Here is a 25,424-nt window from a genome sequence, read left to right on the forward strand (position 1 = left end):
GGCACTATTGGGGTGATAAAATACACTCAGTATGACTTGTTGTATGTGACATTGACTATACCAAAAGCCTGGCTGTAGAAAAATGACACTATGGTCCTCTATAATGCTGCACTCGCTCTCCCCGACTTTTTTATTTTATCCATCACTGGTAGTCCTTCAAACTAAAATAGGGCTCTACAACCCACCGATTCCTGCAAAGTTTTGCCACTGGCTTCCGCAGAACGAGAATTTCCCCAAAGCTTTCTGGAAATGTATACATTTGGCGAAAAAGTGAGTCAATATCAGAGAGACTCATCCTCAGCCATCTCTGACCATACACCCCGCTGATCAGGGCTGGCAGACGATTACACCCACCAGCAAGTTTGGACCCAGTTGACGTTACTGTTTGTTATCACCGTAGGATCTAGGGAACCCAGTTAAAACCAAAGCCCCGTGTTTTAGGAACTGAACACTTAAGCATGCTTGTAATTCAACATAGGCAAGCTAACACCAGCACTGCGGTAGCAGGGAAGGGAGATGAAGTGGCCACAGGTCAGCCTGTAGCAGGGCTGGAGCTCACCCGCCGCGCTGAACGCCGGCGTCAGGCTGCCTGTCTCCCCAGAGAGCAGCCGCGGTCCACGGAGAGGCGAGAGCGCTCACTGGCGCAGTGCGTCCCCAGGCATTTTCTGAGTATAACTGTAATTCAAACTGATGGGATTTTTGAAAGATGTTTTACCACCCCATCTATCTAGGTCTGATTTGATTTACAAAATAGCTGAGTTTTCTTTTTTCGCCCCCCCCCCCACCCCCCACCGCAAATGCAAGCTCTGTAAGTTGCAGGTGTGAGGAAATCTGAACATAATGTAGCAATGGGATGGGAAGGAAAATACATAGTTCCTCAGTTCCTACACATTTATTAATAATAAAAAGATAGCACAAGGCAGGGCATATAATACTGATTTACTGCAACCCCATCTGCATGTGAACATGGATATAAATATTTATACTTTTATTTGGACTTTATGATTTATTCATTATATACATAAAGAGATAATGAACAACGCATCTGCATGCTATGAATCCAGGTTTCATTGAGGGATTTTTATTGACAAAGTAGAGACAAAACCCCCGAGGACAAACCTTCTGCTCTCTCCCTAGTATTTGGGATGTCAGGAGTTGTTCTAAGTTAGTTTTTTATTTAAAATAAATATACATATATCATGAGAGCAAGCATACTATCACACAGAGAGACAGACAGACAGTACCTTCAATTTAAGAGAGCACATTTTTTGACATGAATTATACACCTGCTTTGGTTTTTCCTGTTACTGAGAAAATCAGACAAAACAGGAATTCACTCATTAAAAGTGGCTGAAGCCATAGTTTTGCAAACACCTCTGCACAACAATGGCTTAGTGCAGGGGAGTAAAATTCAGCAGCACAACTGCTCAAAGCCTTCTCACAGAAAGTAATGATGATATATAGCTGTTGAACATGACAATTTTCACATCAAGTTTTAGTTGTAATAGTTTTTAATCCTTTTGTAGTGTAAATAAAATATTATGGGTTTTTTGGCAATTAAAAACTGGAAAGCCTGTTGGGTGGGGAAAAAAAAATAAATCAACAAAGCCAAAAAATCCTTCCTCTCAATGTACTGGCTTTCTAAAATGTGAAATTGTAAAAACCAGTTACCTTAATTTCTTTTCAGTAAGAACTTACAATATCAAACCCAGGTGTAGAAGCAGTTCTCCTGGAGAAATATACACTAACAACTCTAGTATAACCCAGGTGTGTGAAAAATTTTTTCCATCTCATGAAAATTTAAAACTTTTCCAGAGATTTCAGCATAGCTTTGAACTCCAGCAAATATAGCATCTGACTGCCCAACAGTTTCAGCTACAAAGCTCTGGTAGGTTAGCAACTCTGATGCCTATACCAGTGGATGCTATAATTTCCATGAACCCTCTGAGTGTGCTTGCAGAAGTTGTATCTCTCAAAAGTATGTTTTCTCAGTTTGTAACATATGCTAAATGCAAAAGCGAGCGAAATCTCCTATGAATTCAATGAATCTGTTTGTCCTATCCCCTTTCTCTGTAATTTGATAGGTAAAAACCCATATATTCCCTGTTAAATTTTGTAATTCAGCCACAGATTCTACATAAAAAAGTTGTAAATGGGCAACTTATTCTCTATATTTATTTGGAAACATGAACACAGTTCCTGGAACCCTGTGGTCCTCACAGCTGAAGAAGCTCTATCTTTTGTGGCAGGGTGGACCAGATGACTTCCAGAGGTCCCTTCCAACCTCAGCCATTCTGTTTCCAGTTTATTTATGCAAAACAAGCTCTCAATGTATTAAACTTAGCCCCATTGGTGATGTTCCAGCTTGCAGTAAAACCTGCCAGTGAAGATGTAAAGGGACAGGAACCGTGAAAGAACTTGGGATACACGGGCTATCGCTGCTGCCTCTGTCTGTTTCTCTCTAAACACCTTCCTTCATCTTCCCTGTGCCCAAGAGCTTTCACAGATTTGGCTGTCTGAACTGCCTTGGCTCATTATCTATATTGTTTCTCTTACATAAGGCCCTTTAATCATCAACAGACAGTTTAGGCTCTCAGAAGAATGTATCAGCCCCTGAAAACATGCCCAGGCAGCCAAGGGAGAGCACAGGCCCTTGTAGGGTGTTTCTTTTCATGTTCTAGCCGCTCCTGCTCCTTCAGGGACATCAATCTCATAGATTTCAGGAGGAAAATAAAAAAAGCTCTAAGACATCTTGAGCCTCTCATCTGGTTTCTCTTCTTGCAACCTTTTCCTTTTCCACTGCTATGGTAATCTTCATGCAAGGGGACCGAGGTGAAGGAACAGATGCTGCTCCTGTTTCCTCCCTGTTATCATCCCACTCCCAGTGATGCTCCCTGTAATCGTTCCATTGTATGGCTGCATTTCCTATAAAGCTGAACAATGAATAATAGATGCAAAAACTAAGTGGCGTTTCAGGTTCATTAGTATGCATATTGTTATAAATTCGTTGCAGTAGGTGCTGTGAAGCCACTCTCCTCTCTTTTGTATTTTGAGGTGTCGCTGCTTCAGGCTCTGCTAATGTTCATTTCGCATTAATTCATTTGTGTCTAGTTTTACCTGGATTGTAGGCTATTGTTCTTATTTGCAAAGCTTGGATTTAATTTCCTGTAGGAAGCTTTTCTTTTGTCTCTAGGGCTCACTCTCCTATTATCATCCACCTTGAGAGTACTAAAGCTCTGTCCTGCTGGTAAAATATAATTTGTTTTGCAGTGTTCTAATGAAAATTTTACCACTTCTGTCCTCAAAAAAATAAAGATCAAGATTTTCACACTTTCTTATTCTAGCTTTCAGTATCCAGGGCTTCCCTTCTCTTCATTCCTATTCCCGAATGCTAAATAGCCCATGAGGTCCCCAGCTACACTCCCACAAATCCTTGTTACCTTTGACTCACATCCAGCTGCCGGCAGAGGCTTTGCTGGTAATACTGGGCTCCTGAGAAGAATTCCTGCCAGCCATGCAGAAAGCAAGTCATGTAACAGCGTTTTCTTATAAAGTCGAACAGAAGCTACTTCCTGCTCCATTTCAGACTCCCAGTCCCTGTTAGTACATCTTGCAGTTATTCCCTTTATTTATATGACATACATATTTTATTCATTCTCATTAGGCTGTTCAATAACAAGCCATTATCTTTCAACAGATTCATAGCAGATAAAACATTCATATTATTGCCCCTATTTTTATTTCTCGTTTATTATATTCTCCCTCACACATTCAGACTCATGCTTCCTAACAACAGCATATCATTAGGCCTTGCCTCCAGCTATTGTTAACAACAAACTGATAAAATGCAGCAGGATGCTACGAAAAGTAGAGCTGATCCCCAGTCTTTTTTCCTCTCTGCCCTATCTGTATTGGACCAATAGTGGTAGCGAGCTATCAGCTCAAGAAAGTACAAAATGAACTCTGGCAACAATGGAAGAAAGAGACAATAGTGAGCTATAGCTCTGCTCTCCCAGGACACTTTGCACAAAAGAACAATCGCCCACAGCAGTCTCACTGAAATAGAATTTGCGGTGGATAATATTCGGTGTACGCACAGTGCATATAAAGTAATACAGTAGTCGCTGATAGCGGTTTCTCTGTGCATGAAAAGCATCTCTTACTGAAACTGTTTCTCATCTTTGATGGTGTATGTAAAGCCTTCTTAACATTATAAGTAGCACTGAGTGTTAAGGATAAACTATTCAGACCAGGCTGCCAAAGATAGGTGTTGAAACCCAAGTACTGAAATGAGTTGTCCGACATTTGGTACCAGGAACCAGTAGCCACATTTTGAAAATGCTGGTGTGAGCGACTCTTTGAAGAGGAAAAGGACAGCCTGTGGCAGAGAAAAGAGTAAGTCCTCTCTGCCTGGATCATCATCACCTTTGTTCTCCTTTTTGATTCCCACAGCAATAAAAAAGTCCATCTCTCCAGTTCTTTGGTCATATGAAGCCAAAGATCAAAACAGATTTATTAACACTAGTAAAGGCTACAAAACCAGGTGAGCCAGGCTCTTCAGATGCTTCATTAGGAAGCTCATAATCTCGACTATGTCCAGGATGCCTGTTCTACTCCTGGTGACAGCAGATGTGCATCCACTGGAGCCTCCTTCCTAAGACATATGACCTGCACATCCCTGAGCAGAGCACGAGTGCCCGCAGGTAAGTAGTTAGCGTGGACAACTGGCAGATCTAAGAGGTACAGGAGTGTGACATGTAGACATACTGCATGAGGAGACCGAGATCGGTCAAAAGCAGCTCATTTCCACTTTCATTATGATAAATTGCCAGTTTATGGTAAATTGAACAGATGCTGATCTCTCAAGTCTGAAATATGAAAAACTTAAATCTTACAAAAATATCCTCTGTGTGACTTTCCACTGCAGAAATTATCATGACCACAGGAACAGGCATCTTCATAAGTATCGCAGACTCACATCGTGTGTGTGTGTTTACATATGGATATATACAAATACATATATAAATATATACTTACATATCTTTCTGTATATAAACATGCTAGTTTCCCCACATATATGTATAGACAAGCACAAAAATATATATATGTAGATACCCTAACAGATATGCATATTTATCATAGGCTTTCTTAAACAGGTTTGCTCTTATTTATATAAACATTGTCTCTCAGTGCATTTATATTTAAGGCACTGTACTCTGCAATGTTTTTGTTGGCAAGAGAGATCTCCAAGGATACTTGGTGTTGGCCTGTTTCCTTTCACTTTTCTAAATAGGGTTTTACTGTGTATTTCTTTGGTAACTTGACTGTGTGCAAAAGGAAATAATCAGCCCTCATATAAACTACATAACCTCTGTTGAAGTAAGTGGCATCAGGCTGACTAAAATCAGGGCTATGTTTGTCCATTTGGGTCAAACTATGCCAGCTTTTGGGCACCCCAGAACCTCAGCAGAGGCAAAACTAAGTAACCAAGAACAGAATTTGTCCTGAATGCTAGAACCATCCTCTCTCCAATCACAGTTAACATGTCTTGTAGACCACAAACCCACAAATCTCTGACCTGATAGTATTTATTTCTCCCTTCCTTGTAGCTTGGTGCTGTACCACCCACATGATGCCCTCTTTCCTACTTGATTTATATCATTCCACCACTCTGGAGGGACTCTGGGGCTAAACATCTACAGGCAGCACATCCTTCACCTGCACCAAGTGAGCAAAATGTGTATATTTTACTGACAGAGTTGCCTGGAATATGTGTTACAGCTGCAGTCTGCTGAGGTCAGGGTTCTGCTGTGCATGTACCTGATGCAAAGGGAGCTCCTGCCTCCAACCATACAGGTAAAAATTTGGAGGAGAGAAATATGAATGACATGGCTCCTGGAGGTGAGGATAGAGGCCCGGCTGTGCTCTAGAGGCAGGAAAAGGGTGCAGCTCATTTAAATCACAGCCAAATTCTCTGTCTGCCATGAACAGCTTGTGAAGGAGAACAACAGCAGTGAGAAATGGAAATCTCTGCAGGAGAGGGAGCATGACAGCTCATTTTCCTGTTCTGCTCCCAGAAGAGCAGTGCCTGCAAGCAGGCAGTGCGTTGTGCCGAGGGGCAGGAGGGGGCCAGCAAGACTGGGCTCCATCGCATCCCTTCCCACACCTTCCCACCTGACCCCTTGCACGCTGCCTCCCGCTCAGCCCAGCAGAGATGAAGTGCCTGGACACACGTGTGCCTCTCGGCTGTCACAGCACTGACCATGGAAGGTGGTAGGAGAGCTTCCCCGGCCTCACAAAGGTGCTGTGGGGACAAACACGTCTCAGATTGCATATATTACAGTTACTGCATATATTGCAGTTATTACTGCAACAGAGGCCAAAGAACAGAAGACACATACTCAGCTTTCAGGTATACAGCTCCAGTTTGCAAAGCTGGAAATGAGCATGGTGGTTAATGTGTTCCCTTTTCTTTCTTTTCTCTCTTGGCAACTTGTTCTTTGTTCTTGTAGTCTACTTGATTCTAGGGCTTTTTTGTTCCAGTGAAACATTTAATTTTTCTTTTTAATACATGCCCTGGCACTGAGCACCTGCTGCAATTAAAGCGCTGGTATTTGGCTCCTGTGAGGTCTATTCTATTATGAAGTCTTATCCATTGATTGTAGACTAATGAACCCATCAATTCATCACAGCACTTCTATTACCCTACTGCTGTTGTGGGATATTGTATTGCTGAGCTTGGGTAAGAGGGCTGACTCTCTTGCTACTGCCCTAACTGTTTTGTATGGATGTAAAAAAGGTAAAGTAATCAGAATTTCAATACAGTTCAACTTTGTGGCCCTTCTGTGGCATGTCAGTTCCTCCTATAGTAGGACTTTCTCATTTAAAGCAGATCAATTTCACAATACTTGCTGTTCAGAAACAGTGGGTCTTGAGTGGGTTGGAAGAGGGGAAAAGACTTGATATTTTGCTAGGGAACAGTGGGGGACATAAAAACTGGTCTTTTTTTCACTCATAAAAATTGTCTGGAGTGGGGCATCAGCAAAACCTAGAAAAACTCAAGTTAAGGTAAGTACAAACAGCAGGAAATGGTTTCAACAGCAAGAGCAACAGCAGCAATATGCTTTTCTCCCTCTGCATCAGATGCTGGTAATGCATTTTTTTAAAGCCTCGTCTCAGATTATATGTGGCAGATTTATTTATCATTCCATAGACGGTTTTCTGGTTTGGGGTTGTTTTTTTTTTTTGGATTGTCTGTCATTATATTGATTCAGCACAGAAATGCAGAAATGCACAAAAGGAATTGGGAAGAAAATAAAACCCAGGACCACAAGAGGAATTGCCTTTAAGGTATCACTTTAAAGTTTCAGCAGTCAAGAACCAAATATAACAATTCTAGCAGTCTTCATATCTTCCTTGAGAAAACAAATTGGTGTTGAATTTGGAGGGTGAACACCAATGAAGGAACATATTGAAAAATAAAAGAAATCAGACTGTTCTTTGTAATTGTGACAGAGAAATCACAATGTCCATATAGGAAGTAGGTAAACACAGGGTCTGCAAACACAAAGGAGACAAGCAGACATGTCTGAAAAAACACGGTGTCTCTAGACAAACACAGCTCACAGATAGGAATGAATACAACCTTTTCAAATTGTATTCCTTGCTAAAAACAGTTAAAAATTCCCAATACTAGCAGGTCAACTGAAGCCAAAAAATTTAGGCAACACAAGCTCATAGAAAAAAAGTTTATAAATTCCAAAAATCAAAACCCCTTTCCATCCAGCACGACACCCATCTGAATCCAGCCACCAACTCATTCACTTGTTTTTTAAGCCAGCTGTTACAACACATATAGTACCCTGATTATTCGAACATCATAGTTCTAGGACTAGATTGTTTTTCCAAAGCACGTAATCTGATGCCACAGTACAGACAAGGGATTTGGGCAGCGTGGGCATTTTAATACCGTGTCCATCTGCTGCACATGTCCTGACATGGGTTCTTCTGGATGTGGGAGATGGAATATCTAGAGCAGGCGAAAACTAATCTTTAAAAACAAGGCCAACAATTAGCTAGTAAATAGTGGCGCTGTAAGACTAATTAATTAATGTTTGCAAAATGTTCTGAGATTCCCCAGATAGAACGTGTTACAGAAATGAAAAATATTACGAGTAATCTTTAACGATGTATTAGTAACACAGAAGGTGGAAATGCAGCATTGTTATAGAAAAAGACTCATCATGGGTTTCTCTTGCAGCAGGTTTGCTAACAGAAGCAACTGACTGCAAAGCAAATGCAAAGCTCTGCTCCAAGCTGTGGTGCTTCAGGAAGGCAGCAAAGCTCGGCACATCAGCAATTTTTGTCGCTAATAGCCCCACAAGAGAGTCAGGTGCTCTGTCCACCTTCAAACAGGTCCTTGGAGGTCTGTGAGCCTTTGGCTTCATTCAGCCTCCCTCCTCAGTGTCCACAGTGAGATCTCGTCACTGCTTTGCTACTGCAACCCATAAAACAAGCAAATGCTTCAGCTGATGAAACTTCTGGATTGGAGCATGACTTCCTCATTGCAGGGAGTACAGGAAAGGCAGCAGCAGATCATCAGCCCCATGAGACCTGCTCCACCATGAATATGGATGACAGGATCACCATTTCCCCTCTGATATCTTTTGGGATCATGTTCTGGCCTCTTCCATCTGTCACTGCAGTGATCCAGCATGAAAGATTTGTGCCCTCTCTGAAAACGTGCAGGCTACCCTTTCCAGGGAACTACCATCCAGGCACTCCCTCTCTCACCCAGTTCAACCATCAACAGTGGAACTGAGGCAATGGGGTTGAAAGGGTTCACAGACCTTTCTCCAGCTGGAAGTCCGAGGCATGCTGGAGGAGTTGCTGAGGGCTGACAGGGTCCCCATGTGGCGGAAAGATGGTGTTTTTGGGGATGGGTTGCGGTGCACAGGAGGAAGACAGCACCACTGCAGAATGGCTTCTTGGCCATTGCATACCAGATACGCAAATAAACTGACAGTGGCTGGGAGATGACTTGTCCATGCCAAAGCTGTGAACAGCTGTCCTAGCTCCTGTGTCCTCACCTCTCCGAAAGCCTGCCTGGGCTTTTGAAGGGTCCTTTTGAGGTCCTCCTTCTTCCTTGTTTGCTCCCACCCAGTCAAATTGTGGGACTACCTTTGCCGTGTTGATTGGGAAGCAGCTGATGCTTGCCTGGCTGACCAGAGGGACCACATGTAGGGACTTCCCAGCCAAGCAAAGTCCCAGAAAGGCTATCCCTCCTTACACTGACATTCACTTGCTATTTAGAAATAACCAGCTGTTTTCACAGAAAAATAGACAAACAAACTGGCTTAGAAAGGGTGTGCAGAAAGGGAGCAGAAGCCTTAGCTCAGAGTAGGGGCATGGGTAGAGATTTGGTAACAGCACCAGAACAGGGGAAGGGATGTGCACAGTGTAGGAAGACTTATTTCACGCTGCTATTATGAAGCAGAGCTTTGGTAATGGAAGCAGTGACAGGGTCTTCGTGTGGAAACCCACTCACAGGACCTGTGAGCGCACCAGTGTAGAAAGGCTGGATTATTCCTCCAGGCTACTTTCCTTGGAACGGCGTGCTGTGAAGCGACAGCTTTGCACAACAGAGTCCTGGGTGGCTGCAGCACACCCTGTATGTTCACACCTAGCAGCGCACCTGCGAACAGGCGCTGTTGCGTACTGCACGTCGTGTTTGATTACTTCATTATTGTGGTTGCCACCGGTATGAATGAATAGACACACCCCACTTCTTTCTGAGATCTTCTGATAAGATACTGTCATGCAAGCTTAATGAAGGTTTGTGGGAAAGTCTGCAGACATCCATGAATGGCATTTATTCACACTGAAAATGGCATTTATTCACACTGAATGCAGGGCGTGCAGGTCTTTACACCTGCTCTTCAGCCTCTTTGCCTGTGTCTACAGTAGTCAGAATTTTCCAGCAAGATCCTTGCAATATCTGGAGAGATCAGTGAGGCTGAGCAGCTGCAGAAGCAGCGTGGAAGGTCAGTGCATAAACTCCTTTCTCCCCCAGTGTGAGGCAATGGGGCGTTAGTGATTTATCAATTGGACTCTGAGGTGATTGTGGTCCTCAGCACCAATTACACAATTCCATTACCCTGTCACTTGTTCAACATTTGGTAGATATCTGGCAAAATAAACCATGGAATCTCAAAAAACCATACCCTTACTCACTGCCATGGAGGATGGGAATTAATATCTTTGCTTAAGTCCTGCAAGGTGCAAAGTTATGGGCAGTGACTGCAAAATGAGAGCAGCAGAGAGCGAGTGAGAACTGCTCTTCCTTGGTTGATCTCAGACGCCTGTGGGAGAGCTTGTGCTGTGCTCACATAGCTGCCCCGCTTCACTCCTGAAGCCATCATCCAGCTGCACATCCCATCCCTCTCTCCCAGGGCTTTCCATTACCTCAGACCTTCACATCCTCCTTCCTTGGCTTTTACTGTCCCAGATGAGGAACTATCATTCTGAGGGACTTAATTATTCCATTCCTTTATTCCACGTTTGCTGACGACGCATAGCCCAAAAGGCCTGCCTTCTCCCCTCATGCAGCTCCCTTTCGGTCATCTCTGCCTTTAGGAAATGAAAGCTCAGAGTGGCATCTATCCTTGCCCTACCTCTTACCCTTCCTGAGCTTCAGTAGGGCTACCACTGCTTTACAAAAGCACAACAACAAATCCCTACCTGTTTCCAGGTATGAATCTGTTACCCAAGAAAACCCCAGAGTAATTTTGTTTTTTTTTTTTCCCCACGCTTGTGCACAAGGGCGTCCCTGCCATCCTTCTGAGGCATCGCTTTTCCACCACATTTCCAAGAGCAGTCAAATCCATCATCACCACCACAGTGAGATGCTCTGCCCCTGGACTGAGCTCATCTGCTCCCACACAGCATTTCCTTTCCCTTGCCCTCAGTCGCTGTCTGTGTTTTACACAGCTCGGAAACAGCAAGCTGCTTTCGGGCTTTGCAGCCAGTTTTTGGGTGGAGCAGCTGATGAGCTCATTGGGGCTGCGCTGGCCCCCATGGGATATGGTGTTCCCGTGCTTTCGGAGAGAACAGCTGAGACACTTTAACCTCTGAGCACATTTAGAGCCAGACGAGTGCTCAGCCGCTTTGAAAACAATGTGTAATTAAACTAATTGTTCGGTTCAAAAATAGCGCTGTAAGATCTACAGAAGTAATTAGAATTGCTACACCATTACTGTTAAGAAGCAATAATGTATCCCTTATGTAGGCATTAATCTGATAATTACTCCTTTAACAGAGATCGAATATCAGTGCGTTTGGGGTTGGTTTTTATCTCCCCAATGCATGAAGAGTCAAGAAGTGGGGCTACAAACCCCAGCGGGTTCTTTTTGTCAGGCTTTTGAGGGCAAGACTCTTTTGGAAGGGTGAGGTTCCCCTTCCTCTCCCTACACCAAAATATCTCTCTGTCTCTAACGTAGATACACATATACATACATACATACATACTTATACATATATATATATATGCATGTGTAGTCAGGGCTCTCGGGGAAGGTGCTAGGCTCCTAGGGGCAGAGAACTTGTGTTGCATTCCCTGCTCACTCTTAGCTGCTCCTCTGTAATGGACAGTTAATAGTAGGTTTGCAGAGTTCACACTTCCACCTCCCGGCTAACTCCTCCAGGTCAGGCATTAAAACACTCTGAGTCTATAGTTTCTGAAAGATTCTTAATTTGTATTATAACTCTTGCAAAGTGATCATCTTTTCTCATATGTAAGGACAAAAGACCAACCCAATATCCTAAGCTTCGATAAACTGCACAAGAAAATCAGGGTGGGAATAAATATGCTCAAAATGGAGATGGGTGGAGTGTTAATAGCTTGTTAGCGTTCTTCAGATGAAATCAGCAAATGCAGGTGTGCCTTAACTCTGAAATGCTATACCCAGGTGACTGATTATATTGGTCTTGGAAAACTGTCAGGTGAGTGAGTTTCCATAAAATATAGCTAACAACTGCTGTTCAAGAAGAGTCAAAGATTAACTCACAGCTCTGGTGCGTGAGGTGTATCAAAGAGGAGAATGGATGCAGAAAAGAGATACACGCTGAACGTTGACAAAAAGATTTTCTTAGCATAACTTTGTTGTCCACACCGTCCTCGCATCTCCATACAAAATTAAAAAAAAAGTAAACCCAACAGAATTCAGGCACTGTGATTTTGGAGGCAGTGTTAAGTCTTTTTGACCAATGAACTTTCTTGCTCCTTCAGAAATAGAGGTTTAGGAAAATGTTGACAGACACTTTCATGGAGCAAATACTTTGTGCTTAAAAAAATTTACCTTTTCCTTTTTGCATTCCTGTTGCATTATAACACACTGATAAAGCCAGCTGTGGTATGCTTGTGTGTAGCTGTGCACCGTCATGTAAACATGCACCCATCAGAAACAAAGAAGCTTTATTTTATGAGGACTGAGCTTTCTGATCTTGGTGCAGAAAATTTTTCAGAAGAGGCACTTTGTCTACCTCAGAAAATACCACACCTGGTTTTTGGGTTTTGTCCGTGTGTAGTCATCCCCTCACAGCCTTGCTGAAGTGAGGTTCCCACAGTGCCTAGTAATGCAACTCCAGACTCCGCAGCACTAAAATGTTCCACAGAAAAATGATCAAGAGGTCCCCAAGATCTGCACTTCCCTCTCCAGCCAAGATCCTGCATGGAGAACATGCTTACCCCCAAAATATGAGCTTAGTTTTCTAGATTGACAGTATTCATGAACATTAGCCAAAATCTGGTCCTTGAAACAGAAAACTTCTCAATAAATGTTTTCCATAGTTTGGTTATGACCATGTAAAGCTGAACCCACCCCCATAGTTTTGGTCCCCTATTGGACCTAGAAGCGGTAGAGAGGGTGAGGCTTGCAAAGGGACGGGCCTTGGGGAGTAGGTCATGTTGTTTTTCTGTGTAGAGCTGGATGCAGCTGCAGCTTAAGAAAAACAGATCAGAAAAAACCGCAGTGGTTTGCACAAGACTTCCACCCAAGGTGAGGGAATCCTCATGAGACCGGCTGGGTTTTCTGTTGTTTGGTACATTTTTTTTAACCATGAATTCCTGACTCTTTAGTTGCCCATTTTGATGTGACCTAAAAATCTGACTGATGCTGTTTACTAGAGACAAACAACTTGATAATTCACATCTAGGCAAAGCCATTAGTAACTGAAAATCGTTTCTCTGGAGTCTTCTTGATACAGCCTGGGTAAAATGAGTTTGTCGTCTTCATTCAGCCCTTAAGTTCTGGCATAACTGAATTCAGTCTAATCTGGAAAAAATTCAGGTCTAAAATAACATCTTGCTTACCCCAGGGAAAGGCCTTTACCAGACGAAAGGGCAGAGAAGGGTAATTCGTTTTATCCAGAGAAAAAAAAACAAAGGCTTCAAGGGCCTGCCTTGGTTAGCTCAGTAAAGTGAGAGATGAAAGCCCAGCTTCCTATGCTGGGCTGGGAAACATCAGCAAGGGAAGGCCATATGACAAAGGAATAGGTCAGCACGTGCTGCTGGTCATAAATTTGGGAAGGAATAAGAAAGAAGGTGATGGCAACTATAGCAGTAGGGCAGCCTTATAGGAATAAAAAATCCTAAATAGTTTTAAGACAGTGTTAGGTCTGTTTCTGAAGGAGAGCCTGGGATGTGTCTGTCTCTAGTGCAGGCTGCATTCCCAGTGGAGCAGGTATGATTAGTTGGAAGTCACTCATCCTTAATTTGGCAGTAGTCACGGATGAGCACCTCTCATCTGCTACAAAGTAGATAAATCCCAGATCCCGGTGTCTTGCCTAGAGGAAATGGATCTCCTCACAGCCAGTACTTTTTTCCACTCTGATCATAGAGACTGCATACTGGTGGAGTATGAGGGGAACGGACCACAGAAAGTGGCCAGCTTCACATGGTCTTCCAAATGGTGGCATCTCCCAGTGCCACCATCATAAACAGCGTGCTGGGCAAGAGGGTCCATTGCTCTGACCCTCCTCAGGATTTCTTAATTTCTTTTGAATTCTTAATTGCTTTCTCAACCATAAAAGTGAATCCTCAAAACTAGTTTTGCAATCACGTTTGTGGAGCGGTATCAGGAAGTCTGATGTCAGATTCTCTGGGTTGGGTGCATCGTACCCTGCAACTTTTCCAAACAACCTGCCACGCTTCAACAGGAGAACCCAGAGAGGGGTCTGGGTTCATCATCAGAATGAGGGTGAGGAGACCCAAAAATGTAGTAGCAAGTAAGCAATGAAGACAGAGGGAAACATGAACTAAATCACAGGTATACACAATTATGTGCAAGGTAAGAGAGATTTTTGAGGATAATGAGGACCCTGCACAGGCAAACAGATGCAAGCCTGTTTTCGACAGCGTTATTCAAGGAACAAGCAATAGTCTAGGGATGTCTGGAGGCCCTCCCAGCTCTATTTTTTACGACTGAGTGATTTCTGTGTCTGTGGTTTGAAAGGGTAGCTGATGTCAGACAAGTCAGACTGCAGGGGAGCAGAGGATTTGGATACCATTCATACTGTTCCCAAGAATAGAAGGCAAAGCACAATCACACTCAGACACTGGGGTCTGTGACTGCCGAGGTGCCTGTGCAGATGTGGGCAAACAGATTGATTTAGGTTTGACTGGAACAAAGAGAAGCAGCACAAGGGGTTGAAAGGGAAAGAAATGCCAAGGAAAGAAGTGCTGGCAGAAGACTATTAAAAATCACCGTTGTCTCTGGACAAAGGTGTGATGTGACTAGTTATGGCAAACTACAATATACAGATGGGAGCACTGTGCCCAGCGAGCGCAGTAACTCATCCGGCTGTTCCCATGACCCATAAACACTGAGCCGGTGAATGTGATAGACAGGAACAACAGAGGGATGCTGCAGTCACTGCTGCGTCTCAGTTCAGGCAGAAACATGTCTGCAAAGGGTGCAGTCCAGTCACGAACTCAGAAGCATGTTTGCACCCGCCCTCATTTATTCATCATCAACAGCACGTTGCAAACAATCATAAGAATGCCAGTTACTTGCCAAGGCACAGAGATTTCTCACGTCTGTCACTTGAGCTGGGTACAGCAATAACAGTACCAGATTCCAGCTGTGTGCTACATACAGTTCAGTATTTATGAGTTTCACAGCATGGATGGCATGAGTTGTGGTCCCGTTCATCTGGGTATGGCTAACACAGCGGCAGCATGCCAAGCTGTCCCACAGCTCACACTGGTGGGGTATCAGGCTGACTGGTGGCAAACAGAGCCTTGCTGCTTCCATCACAACGTGACACCTGAAGACGAGCACGGGCACTGAAAAGGATTAATTGGCAACCATGCTAAAGGCACCCAAGAAGCTGTGATACAATCATGATGTATGTTGTCATCTATATGCGTTCATACACTTACCGGGAAAGCCTACAATCAGCTCCTCCTGCTGTGCTTTTTGTTATTCATTTGTAGCACAGCAGCACTTTGCCACCCACAAAAAAGCCCAGGATTTCACTGTGCTAGGAGTTGTATGAACACAGAGTGAGAAAGGTGGCTCCTGCCCACAAATACTTCTCATCTAACTGCTTGGTGAAATGTCACCATCCATATATAGCCATTTGCTGAGCAATCTGTCTGTCATCTCCACAGTCGGCTAGGCAACATGACCATCAGCTTCACAACACCCAAGCACTTGCACTGTTAAAGAAAATAGTCAGCCAACCTCTCTCACATAAGCACTGCCCTCTGCCAACCCTGTGTGACTCCAAATTACCAAGTTTGTTGCCTGCTAATATTTCCATATGACATTGTGTATTAAAATTGATACTTGGCTGAAGCAGCAGCTACAAATATTTTGCAGAACAACCCCTACGAGTGGTTTCTCTGTGTTCAGCTGCTATAGACTAACAAACTCATATTACTTGGTACCCACAAAAAGGCGTGGAAGACCCAGTGTATGTGGGAAGAGGTGAGTAGTATGGTGTCAAAATTGCATCCATGCTACAAGCCTCCCAACCTGCCCATTCTGCAGCTCTCAGTCCAACTACTTATTTCCTTCCCAAAACTTCCACTAGATTCTTTGTTCTTCCTCATCACCCCAGGAGTCCCGTCTTTCCTCCATTCTCTCTTTGGCACTTCCCTCCTTGTAGAGCAGCAGAGTTCAGGGACTTCTGAAGGAAGTGCTAAAGGCAAAACCCAAGGCAGGACGCAGGAGTACAGGTGGTGTTTCCAGATCTCAGTGGAGGAGCCAGCCTCAACAGGAGGGGCCAGGAGCCATGGCTGCATACCTGCCTGCAAGGGTAAACAGGGAGCCTGAGAAAAGGCACTCCTGGCCATCTGATAGAAGTCATGAGACAGTAAGTACTTAGCGGAGGAAGGGGGAAGAGGAAGATGAAGGGCGGAAAGGATCATGGCATGGCATCAAAGGCTTCATAGGGTAGAGCGCCATGGCTGCAGAGCCTATCTCACTTCGTGACAGCTCTCCCCAGCACAACTGGTTGTAGACATGGAGCTTCACTGGTGAGACAGCAAAAGCTCGATGAGAGAGGAAAGAGCAGCTGGGCAGGGAGGTGCCCTTTGGAACAGGAAGGCAGGAACTGCAGGAATAACATGAGGGCAAGTTCTCACTGGAGGCACGGGGCACAAGCACTCTGGAAAAGAAAGGCTAAATGCAAAGCATATATGAATATGTATTGTGTGAGATCAAGAAGAAGGAAGAGGAAGGAACATCCAGCCACAGCCACAGGAAAATCCACCAAGGGCAGGATAGTTCCCCACCCACCCCCGCCCATCCACATCTCCGCACAGCTTTGACAGCGCCTGCATTATTGACCTACTCTGGACAGATTTCTAATTGCATCAGTCACACTGTACCAAAACCAGCACAGGTAAATTAATTAGAATTGAAGACACCCAACACTGTCGTGGCAGAAAATACACAGACTCAGCCACAGGAGGCAATGCTCTGAGGTCTGTATGGAGGACTCCAACCCTCCATCCATTCAATCTAGGACTAGCTCCTGCCACCCTTAGCCATGCTGAATCATATGTAAAAGTGGCCCAGTTGCAGCCAGCAGTCCTATCGTGCAACACTTATCCCAAGCGCTGCAAAAACTGGCCAACAAGAATGATATTCTTTGCTAAGGCAAATGCAAAAAAACTCCTTTGAAGTGAATGGTGCGATACCCTTGTGGTTTTATATAATGAAGCCAGGCTGCTATTTAAAATACAAATTCACCCTGGAGCTCTTTTAGCCATTCATCCCTGGAATATGAATCTGGACATTTCTTGGACAGTGCAGCCCAGCGGCAGTAGCTGGGCCCTGGAAGCTGCATTTGATGAAGTAGTGAAACAGCCAAATCGAATATATTCAAATCTGTGTAATAAAAATGTTCCGTCTCATCTTTTTCCCATGCTGAAAGCTATGCAATTATCTTTTTTAATAGTTCCCCATATTTTCAATAAAAGTAACCATTTAAAAAATTAGCAACACAGGAGAACTGCATTGGAAAACACCTTAAATGATATTCAGAATTCAGTTTTCATAGTTTATTATCAAAACTGGTAGGAAGGAATTATCTCCTGTTGTCAGTCAGGGGGATTGGTAGGTTTCGTATTATTTTTTCCTTTCAAAAGATTGAGTTTAGGACTCCAGATAATTGTTGGTTCGGGTAGCCATTCCAGCCAATAAACATGCAAAAATTGTAATAGATGTTTTATAATTAAAGTCCAAACTGAGAAGGAATAGTAATAATTAGTGGGGAAAACACATAAGAAATTATAATATAGCCAAGAGATTTCCTTTAGGCAAACGAAACAAATTACCCTTGAGCTTTCTTAAAGCAAAATCAGTTCCTCACTTTAGGGAGTGGTTTTTGTTTCTTTCATTCAAAGTACACTTCAGACTCCAGCAACCACTAAAGAGATGATGTATTTGTCTGAGGAAGAGGTGATAGTCTCATTTGTATTGTCTTATTCCCAAATGTGCCAAATAGGAGCTGCTCATCCTCACTGCTAAGTGTTGTGCAAATACAAAGCAGGAGAGCGCATTTGCCCCTCTGGGCTTCCTAGACAGCATGATATCTAAAAACACAGAGCAGGCTGCAAGTGCTAATAAGAATTTTTCAATTTCTACCTCTAAAAGTTTGACCTTTCCTCCTTCCCCCTCTTTTAAAAAACCTGGCAAACATCCAGTGAGAGCTGGTGACCAGGGAGGATCTGTGCAGTGTGGGCTGTAATGCCTGGCCTGGCACGGGGGAGTACAGTGATCTTAAGCCAGTGAGTCCCTGGGCAGATATATTCTGGGCTTGGCCATTTTGGCATCCCCCAAGCTCATCTCATGTGTGTGGGGTTCTTCTTGGAAACCTGTTTCTGTGAAAGTCTCTATGAACCTTGGGAAAACACATAAGGAAGTCAAACTTTTCACCCCAGCCCTTGTCATCCTCCTGCCATGAGAATGAGTTCTGGGGAGCAGAAATTCCTCTCTTCCATTCCCCGCCTGCCAGAGCCTTTCATACAGCATGATGGGTCCAGGGAGAGATACGAAAAGGCGCATACTGGGAGCTAGGTAGTGCCTTGGGAAAATGTCATTTCCACTTTGCAGGGTTCCTCAGGTGCTTGCCGGTGCCATTTACTCACATTTACTTCCTGATATGCAGGGTGACAAAAGGCAAGTACAGCTAAAGAGCTCTCTCAAGAACACTTCTCAGAAATGGCCTCCCCTCATTCTTCTATTCTTTATTTTTTTAAATTAATTTAAGCCATGCAGAGTGGTAACAAATAAATTAAAAATCGAGAAGAATGTAGTATCAGAAAAGTATCTTAATAAAGCATTTATTTTAAAAATGCTTCTCAGTTCTGATTTTTTGTAGGTTTTCTCTTTTGTTGCCTCTCTACTTTTCCTTGTACCCTGCAATTATCCTTAAGAAGCTCTTCCACACAGGTTTCTTCCCATCACTGGAGGTTCAAGGTCCAAAGAGGTTTTGTTGTCTTTGTTTGGTCTAAAGAAACTCTATGCTATTCTATGAGGAAATTCTATGCTTCCCTGACACTCAGGACCTTGGGCTTGCCACCAATCCAATGCAAATCCAATCCACCTCACCATTTACTTCCCTTCATTTATCAAAGTTTGCCATTTTGAAATAATAATAGTAATGTATTTAGAAAGGTACTTGCAGGGTTTTTTAACCTATCCACTTACAGAGACTGATTAAACTTAATCAGATTGCAAGCAACATTACAGGCTAACGTAACAGTAATATTAGTATGATCTTGGAACAACATAGGATTATGAGTCACATGAACTCTAAGGCCAAACTGAAAAAAATGTAGTCGCGCTGTTACACTATACTATACTACCAAAGTACCTGACAGTATTTCTTTCTAATAATACTGAAATCTCTGTTTATTTCTAACCGTAAGATATTTTCAGAGACCTGTAGCACCATTCTGCTAAAATCTCTTCAGCTGTCCTTCTCCGGACTGAGTTTGACTTAAACAGATTCTTTTTTCGCCCATATTTTCTCTACATATTTCTTTCAGTCATATTTCTTGAATTATTACAGTACTCCTCCATGACATTTTTCTTCATCTCTGCTGTTTCTCAGCAGAGCATACTTTTCAATATCTGTGTTACAATTTGGATGACAAGTGGGACATATTTCTATTATCTTAACACTACCTAGTTTCATATCCCACGCTTTCGATCCACTCTGTTAGTTTCTGGAGCGGTTCCTGGGTGCCCTGCCCAACAGTGCTGTCCTCTGGATTAATTCAGGCTTCACATTTCTTATTTCTTTTGACAAAGATTCCGCAGTCACACATACTCGCTTCTAGGTGCTGCATTTCTCAGGTTCTCTCTCCTCCACTCCTCTTGATTTCTGCCCGCAGGTCACACTGATTTCCAATTAGTTTTCAATTTAACTAGGCATGAGAGTAGTCAGAATTCGCCCATTCAACATCCACACGGGCATGTATAGACAATGAAGGTGGGGGTTTCACAACCACGTTCACAAGCAGGCACCTGTATATGGTCTATTTTTGCAAGCTCCTGTTATAGCCAGTAGTAATTAAATCAAAACAACCAGCAGAGACTAGGGAATGATTCAGTTAATCCTAAAATAGCCAACTAAATATTTATTCAATTGACTCAGCATAGACATCCAGCATTGTTTAGATGCTCTGTGGTACCCAGCACAGTGTCCAGTAGCTATCCCAGAAGGGTGCATGTCCCCCATGGGATCTGTGCCACGTCAACTCTGATGTCTTGTGCACCACTGGTCTGTATGCTTACGTTTGATCACTTGAATTGGGTCCTTAGTGGCTGGTCAGCTGAGTCACCTGCTGGCATCACTGCCTGTAAACACCAGGGCTCAGCTGCCAACACTTCTGCATCCTGTGCCGCTTTATGTGTTCCAGTTTAACCCACCTTTGCAAGGAAGTCTGTAGGTCGTGTCCCATACATGGAGGTCTAGGATGCCCTTCAGTCACTCAGATGCCTATGCTGAGTTCCCTGAACCTCTGCCATAGCTCTCCACTGACTCCGGTGGGATCTAGGACACCTGGAAGCATGTAGATGAGGAGATGTAGACATCTCCAACTCAAACTAAGTCTTGCCCAGAGGTAAGCAGTTGAGTAGGAGACCCCATCTCCAGCACCACTGTCACCTCACTGAGTGGATTGTGCAACATGCAGCAATGGCATTTGGGACGAGAAAGCGGGAGAGGCATGTGGGAGGGAAGCTGAGGTGTTTTCTGTAAGTGTTTATTTATTTGTTTGGGGTTTTTTCTCAACACTGGAATCAGTGATTGGAGGTTTATGTTAACTGGCGATAAATTAAAGTGAAATTCCCTGACTCAAACCATTTATTTTTGCACATACCAGGTGAGTGACTCAAAAACTCCAGAGAGTTTAGACTAACTGAAGTAATTTTGACAACCCAGAAGTTTTGCCTTGGTTTTGACCACCTTGTTTCTTATCAGTTCTGATTTATTCTTTAAACAATACTAAAAAAGGCTGTTGTCCAAGCTTGCACCATTAAAAATACGGAAAAATCCCAACAGCATGAAAATGACTTTCTAAAGGAAGAGTCCCCTGGGCCCAGTCACCCAAGGTCCCTTGACAACCACAGTCAGTCACCTCCATCAGCTGTGAAGAAACAGGTGAACCACACAAAGCAGATCGACCACCTACCAACGTCTCTGTGTGCAATGCAGCAGACCAAAGTTCAGATGCTTTGCATATCCTACACAAAAATGAAATGACGATTTAATATTAAATTGGTTCTTAAGGAAGTTTTCGTGCCAAAGGTGAACTTAATGAGAAAGTTTTACAGATGTATGCTAATTTTTATGGATCCCTATCTGCCCCCTTTTAATTCCTGATTTAAAAAAATACAATCATCTAATTAAGGAGAAGCAATAATGCCAGGTGACCACTGTGCACTGAAAATAATAACTAATTTGTGGTCTAATGAATGAACTCCAAAAATACTGCTGACTGAAATAAACACTTCTAAACTATCAGGAAAGTTTGAAAATAATGAATGATTTTTTGGATGCGAGTTCTGCACTGAAGTATTGAAGAGAAAGCTGACCTTATCTGATAATTCATTTGCAGTGAATAATCTCGTTGCCTGTACCAATTGAACACCTCTGCACGGTCAACAAGTTTCATTAGACAGAAAAAGGGCAACACAAAGCAAAAGTATGTTTATCCAAATATCAGCTAAGGAAAAATGCTAAGATCCTGAGCTTTCCTTGAAAAAATGAAGGGAATATTAAAAGACGTCATGTGTTTGTACACGTCCAGTGTCAGCAAGGGCAAAAAAGATTTATGCCTATAGATCGGGACTTTGAAGTTTAAGAAACTTATCCAAAAATGAACATATATTTGTGATGCCAGGCAAGGGCCAAGACCTGTTTTGTAAAAATTTGTATTAGCAACTCAGATATTGTATGAAGAGAAATTGGGCTTTTATTGAGACAGTGAGGGCTACATTTCGGAAATACCCCGGCACTGAATGCTATTGAGGTCACCATAACACGTAACTGACAGTAAGATAAATTCCTTAGAGTCAAATTTTAATCTGCTTTAAATTGATTTTTGAGAAACCAGGTACCTAAATCCCTATTTAAAAATGGCTTTAAAACTTTAATCCTGCTCTCAATTACAGCATTTTAAACTGATTTCAGAGTCGTTATTTTGGATTTACATTAGGACATGTGAGATTAAAATCAGAGCCAGAGGCAGTTCACACTCAGTGCAGCTCTCAACAGCAAAAAGACAAGGGTTGAGTCACACTGTAGCACACTGTAGAGTGAAATAACTTGTGGATATTCATCCTGCATATCTTAAATTATAAGATACTTTGAATGTATGTTCCTTTGGGCTTGTTCATCTAACTAAATAAAAACATTATTTATCACCCAGAGCATATTATTTAACTTTTCACTCAGTTCGTAAAAAAAAAAAAAAAAGCAACAAAATAAACCCCTCAACAAACAAAAAATAAAAAATAGCTTTCATCGCTTGATAGCTTGATCTAAATTGTGGGGGGTTATGTCATTTACAGAAATTACTGCCTGGCCCTTTAAAAGCAGAAGAAACCCATTGAAAGAAGTAAAGAAAGGTGAACGTAATAGTTTGTGTAGAAGCCATAGGACAAATAAACTCTAAGGTTATGAAGAATGTCATGGCATATTGAAGGTTCTCATGGGAATTAATCAAGTAACAGAAAGCCTATAAGGTGCCATTGACGCTATCTTCCCAGTTCATGTTGGGATCAATTATTTCTCTGTGCTCTCTGCTAGGTGTTGCTCTCATCTGTTCTTCTAAACCTCTTCCATGTCAAGTATTCTAGAGGTGCTCTCTTTTTCACAGTATATTCCTGTTTGCCTATGGTATTTGTCACACCATTCCTTGGAGATTTTCTAACCCCACAATAGGGTTCACATAAATCTTTTATCAGTGGTAGACTTGATACCTAATATGCTGGCTGGACCCCACTCATCTGCAGAGAAATAGAAAATTAAAATAAACCCCATCCCCTGTTTTCTGTTTTGATTCATTTGCATTAAGTGGCTTAATTCAGAGTTGGAAAACTGCACAGATTACTGAGATTGTCTTTCCTAGATTATCCACCACAAAAATCGTCCTTTAAATTGACCCAGTTAAATCACAAGTGAGGTTCTCCCTTGCAGTATAAAGGATCGGAGTCTCATCTGTTCCAGCTGTCTCAATTATGGCTCTAAAATACTCCATACTAAACCGAAAGTGATGGGAACCTCCTGAGGTGACCCAGCCTTTCTGAAACCTGCGGCATCAAGATGACTGCCATCCATGCACTGTATGGGAGGAATGGCTCCCCAGCATGGTTTAGGCAGCGTGGTGCCATCAAACACATGTACCCAGTGACATCAGAAATGCCTCGGGCACCCTGCCAGGCCTCCAACACTCCCGCGAAGGGTGCAGCTCTCCCACGGTCTCTTCAGTGTCATGTCTGCCTGGTCAAGGAGGGTGTCTGAGGTACCCCAGGGTATTTCAAAGGGCACCAGAAATCTGTGTTTCAGCACTAGAATCACTCCCTAAATGTTTAGATGCCTGAGCATTGCTCAGTCCCTGGAATCCCTGTTGAACTGCGTCTCCAGTTAGTCCCAGAGCATGGTGGGGAAAGCTGGACTGTGCTCTCTGAGGAAGTCAAGGGGACTGTCAGCAGGTACCAGGCAAGGTCTACTGCTGGTATCAAAATGCAATGAATATTGCCCAGTATCTTTTTTTTTCCATACACTATGTTGGCTACTTCAGTTTCTTTCTAAAACTACGGCTGTCCCTTTCCTTTGATGCTGGCCACAACTATTAAATGGCAATTTTCTTAGATTAAAATAGTCTGGCACCTTCCTGTGCTGACTGGCAGCATTCCTCTCACAAGCCTTTGTGTGGTGCACAGCAGAGGGTGAAGAGCTGAGGCTCTGCATGCCAGTGTGATCGTGGTGTTTGTGAGGCATCAGCCTCTAAACTCAGCAGAAGAATTGAGTCCCTCCATGCTTCCTGACTCACTGATTTCTGTGGGGTTTGGGTCAGGCATTAATTTTGCATCTCCTTCTTAGTCTTCCTGACCATTACCAGGCAGGGTGACTTGCCTGCTGAACATTTATTTGATACAGGGTATTAAATACATGCTGTATTTAATACATGGTTCCTTGCTTTGCTTTTATCATAACAGGTACTTGCGGAAGCCACACATGTTCTGGGAAAGATCATGTCCTAAATGACTATTTCCTTGAGGCAGAAAAACAATCTAAAAAGACTTTAAATGAACTAAGAAAAAGACGTTAACAAAAAAGTATTGATTCTATCAGTCTCAGTCACTTGACTCACCAACACCTTTATCTGGGTTTTATGTTTGTAGAAATCTATTGAGCTTGACAGAGGTATTCCAATGTGAAATGAGAGCAGTGCAGCGATGAATCAGGCCCTTGATTTACCAGTTATTCTGTCTAAATCCCACTGTTTGGGATTTCCCATCTTCTGTATGCCTTGCTAAATGGAAAATTTGTTATCATGATGATATTCAAGGAGTAGTCTTTGCTTTCCCTATAAATTGGCTAAGCTAGTATATTGGCAGTTGTCCCAGATGCACTGAGAAAACAGAGTATATATAACATGTATCATAAAGTTTCCCTGGGATAAATAAAAAGGTCATGACTATTTTCCTTGTTGCTCTTCCCATATGTTTTGTATTTTCTTTCTCAATATTGTGCTCTTCCTTGTTTTCTGTAGAGATATTTTTGTTACTAGTAGTATAAGGGTAGTTTAGGAAGCTATTGAAAGAATTTGGGAACATTTAGCTGAAAAAGGAAAATGTTGTCCAAAAAAACCCCTGTAGAACCAGACAAAATGTCATTCATTCACACATTTTGTATGATATAAAATTGCATGCATCACATTTTTACAATTGAAGAAAACAATTTGAAAAATGAGTCTATGATGGATAACAGAGGTTTTAATCTGTGCTTCCGACTAAGTGCACTCAGCAACCCGACTGTATGATCCCAAAGAGGCTGGAAGTCTTCTGAAGTTCTTGGATAAGGCAACAGCCTCATTCTGCAATCATTCTGTAATGCAATTATACCCCGATAAGCTTGCTTGCTAATAGCAAAATCTAAGAGAACAGATAAGCTAAACATCAATGAAATATAACAGATATTTTGATTTGAAAATCCAGGAAGCTTTCTGTTCCAGTGAAGAGAAGATGCCTTCGTTACAGAGTGACAAAAGGCACTGTTTCAGATTGAATCTTCCTTTCTTTTCAGTGACCTTCAGCTTCCCCTTTACTGTACCACCTAAGGTAATGAGCACATCAGAAAAACATGAAGAGAATTCCTGTGCTCCCAGGAACTTATTT

The sequence above is a fragment of the Phalacrocorax aristotelis genome, chromosome 3 (genome assembly GCF_949628215.1).
Source record: "Phalacrocorax aristotelis chromosome 3, bGulAri2.1, whole genome shotgun sequence".
Classification (NCBI taxonomy): domain Eukaryota; kingdom Metazoa; phylum Chordata; class Aves; order Suliformes; family Phalacrocoracidae; genus Phalacrocorax; species Phalacrocorax aristotelis.